A 3,431-nucleotide genomic window follows, 5' to 3' on the forward strand; every position below is an offset into this window, starting at 1 on the left:
CTCTTATTGTGACAGGATTCAGACTCTTATTGTGACAGAATTTAGACTCTTATTGTGACAGGATCCAGACTCTTATTGTGACAGGATCCAGACTCTTATTGTGACAGGATTCAGACTCTTATTGTGACAGAATTTAGACTCTTATTGTGACAGGATCCAGACTCTTATTGTGACAGAATTTAGACTCTTATTGTGACAGAATTTAGACTCTTATTGTGACAGAATTTAGACTCTTATTGTGACAGAATTTAGACTCTTATTGTGACAAGATTCAGACTCTTATTGTGGCAGGATTCAGACTCTTATTGTGGCAGGATTCAGACTCTTATTGTGTCAGGATTCAGACTCTTATTGTGGCAGGATTCAGACTATTAATGTGTCAGGATTCAGACTCTTATTGTGGCAGGATTCAGACTCTTATTGTGACAGGATTCAGACTCTTATTGTGGCAGGATTCAGACTCTTATTGTGGCAGGATTCAGACTATTAATGTGTCAGGATTCAGACTGTTATTGTGGCAGGATTCAGACTCTTATTTTGACAGGATTCAGACACATAATTGAATGAGTAAACGTTCAGTCTTTGGTTGAACACATGACAAAACAGAATCTGGATTTAATCCAGAAGCTAGCTTGTTTCACTCAGACCCAGTCAGGACCATTTAGACCGTCATGTTGGCTCAGGTCTGGAGTCTCCAGCAAACCGTGGCTCCTTTTGAATCATTCTGTGTAGAAAGGCCTGACAAAGTCCCTGCCAAAAACACACCTCAGTCTTGTCCTGCCAGCTCGCAGCCCGTTCAGTTCTTCAGGGCCGGAGCCGGTCTTCTGCGAGACCTTGATTCTGGTATCAGCAGTCAGAGAGCAGGAATGTGTGGGAAGATGAGACGGCCAATTAAGGTGATTCAAGTTCAGCCTGGTGTCTGGAGAAGGTGAACTCAGCTCTGTGTGTTTGTGCCAGTTTATTTAGTTTTATTTGGAACAGAACAGATTGGCTTCAACAGTGTAAAAAGTAAACAAAGATATGCAAATGAAAGTATAAAATGTAGGTTTAAAGTACTAACTCCAACCTGACAAACAAATAAAACTAATTCATTTTTTGTGTTGAATCTAAATTCATCTCTGTAATTCAGAACAACTCAGGCTAACATGTTGCTCAAGGACACTTCAGCTCAGTGGTATTTCAGGTATTACTCTGGATATGTTGGCATGTTTTTATAAAAGAGCTCAAAAAAGATTAACAAGATTTCAACTTACTAGATTTTTCACTTGAGTTCATTGCCTTTTTTTATAGATGCAACGCATAATATCTGACGGATGATGATGATGATGATGATGATGATGGGCTACAGCTGAGACTAAAACAGTCAAGGCTAAAAACCTATAATGTGTGACAAAGTTATGTTTTGTTTAGTTTCTATGTTCTGCACAATAGATGTGTTGTAACGATCAAACATGATGTTTAGTAAGTTAGCTCTGGAGCTAACGCTAAATTTATTAGCTTTGTAGCTAATGCTATATGTATCAGCTCTGGAGTGAAACACATCATTTGAACCATCCACTCCTTCCTTTCCGGTGCTTGTGTGCAACAGTCACTGTGTGTGTGTGTGTGTGGGGGGGGGGGGGGGGGCATCAGTCCACCACAGGGCCAGTTTAGAGAAGCTCATTATTGGTCTGTGTGCACATAGAGAACATGCAAACTCCACCCAGAAATGTCTCCAGCTGGGATTTGATCCTGCAACCTCCTCGCTGATAGGCAACAGCTTGACCAACTGCACCACTGTGCCGGGAGGACGAAATGCTACAGCTAGCTGCTAAAGCAACATTAAAGCGTGTTGTGCCAGTTGAAGAAAAATGAAAAAAAGGAAAACATTTTCCTGTTTTCCCTGACGTCCTGTAAAACTCTGCACAGCATTAAGACCTTAAGCATCAGCAGTGTTTAAAAAACACGACTCGTGAGTCTGAACGCATCGCTCGGCTCTTGTGCAACGACAAAGGCCAAGCTGGGTCAGCTTTGGCCCCTGACGGAGGACTGCTGAGCGTGCATCGAGCTCTTCTTCTGGATCCCTGCATGGCTTTAAACCTGCAAACGGGTCAGAAACACAAATAATAAAGTCTAAAAACAAGCYGCAGCTGCTTTCAGAGCGTCAACAGTCGACGATGTGTGCTCGTAAATAAGTCTGCGCCTCACGTATGAGCCGTGCGTACAATGGCACAGTGTTCGGCGAGCACTCGGTGGCTTCGGCCAAAGACGGAGAAATTAGTGGATGTTTTAGAAAACAAAAGGTGCAGCCTTGAGCTAGTAACTCGGAGTGACAGCCTGCGATTAACACAAAGCCTTGGCAAGAAGAGACAATAAGTCTAGAGTTAAAAAAATGTTACTCGGGATGTGGATGCTGCTTTTTAAAAAGCTCTTTGTGAACAGAAGSTGTTCTCACATGTGTCAGCAGTTTGCTTATATTTTTCAAACAAACCTTTAAAAAAAGGCTAAATCTGTCTGCCGTCTGTGTGGCGCATGTTTCTGACTGTATCAAAGGTACAGCAGGAAGATATTCTGCAGTTCTGAGTACGCCTGCTAACAAGTACAGGTTGTACCGTCACACAACAACATCCAGGAACGAGGAGCAGAGSGATGAGTGTTGACTGACAGATAAGGAGGGGGTCCAGACTGAATTGGCACCTAAACATTTAGTTTGGGAAAATGCATTTTAGCCAAAAAATGCTTGAGTTTAGGTATCTCAATTCTGATATGCAATTCAGTGATTTTTGTTTTGTTTTTAATGTGGACAAAAATGTGAGAAAACCTCATAATAAAAATGTTTTTGTTTGCGGTTCTCCAATGTGAGCTCCATGCAGCTTGAAGATTAGTTTTTTGGACAATATCTGATGTTTTAAATGAAACCAGAGCTCGTTGACAGAGAGGAGAAGGTAGAAATGACTGCCTGAAACTGAAAAATGATGATGGAGACAACAGAGCTGCTGCGTGGAAGGACTTCAGCTTTAGCCTGTTAGCTTTACTGTTAGCTCCAGAGCTAATAGAAATATGGTAATGCAACAAAACCCCGAAAAYGTAGGCTGCATCTGAGGATACTATGCAGTAGTGCTGGGCGGTATACTGTTTTGTACCGAATACCGGTTTTTATTTTTGTTATGATATGAATTTTTTGAATACCGGACATTGCGGTTTAAATAGCGGAACGTTTCGTTGCGGCTGCCAGTGAACTGTTCTTTCCGGGGGGACATTTTTCCTTGCTGCACCGCTATGTGCATTAGCATGCAAATGTTTGGAGCAGCTAGTTGCAGCAGCGGGTGGCGATTCTGCTGCTTATATTGACTGAAGTTTAAAAAAACATCCCGTTTTCACCGTCGCTGAATGTAGTAAACACCTCTTAGGTGACGTGCACAGTTAGATTTAACACGGTTAGTTAATATGGA

The sequence above is a fragment of the Austrofundulus limnaeus genome, unplaced genomic scaffold, assembly GCF_001266775.1.
Source record: "Austrofundulus limnaeus strain Quisiro unplaced genomic scaffold, Austrofundulus_limnaeus-1.0 Scaffold320, whole genome shotgun sequence".
NCBI lineage: Eukaryota > Metazoa > Chordata > Actinopteri > Cyprinodontiformes > Rivulidae > Austrofundulus > Austrofundulus limnaeus.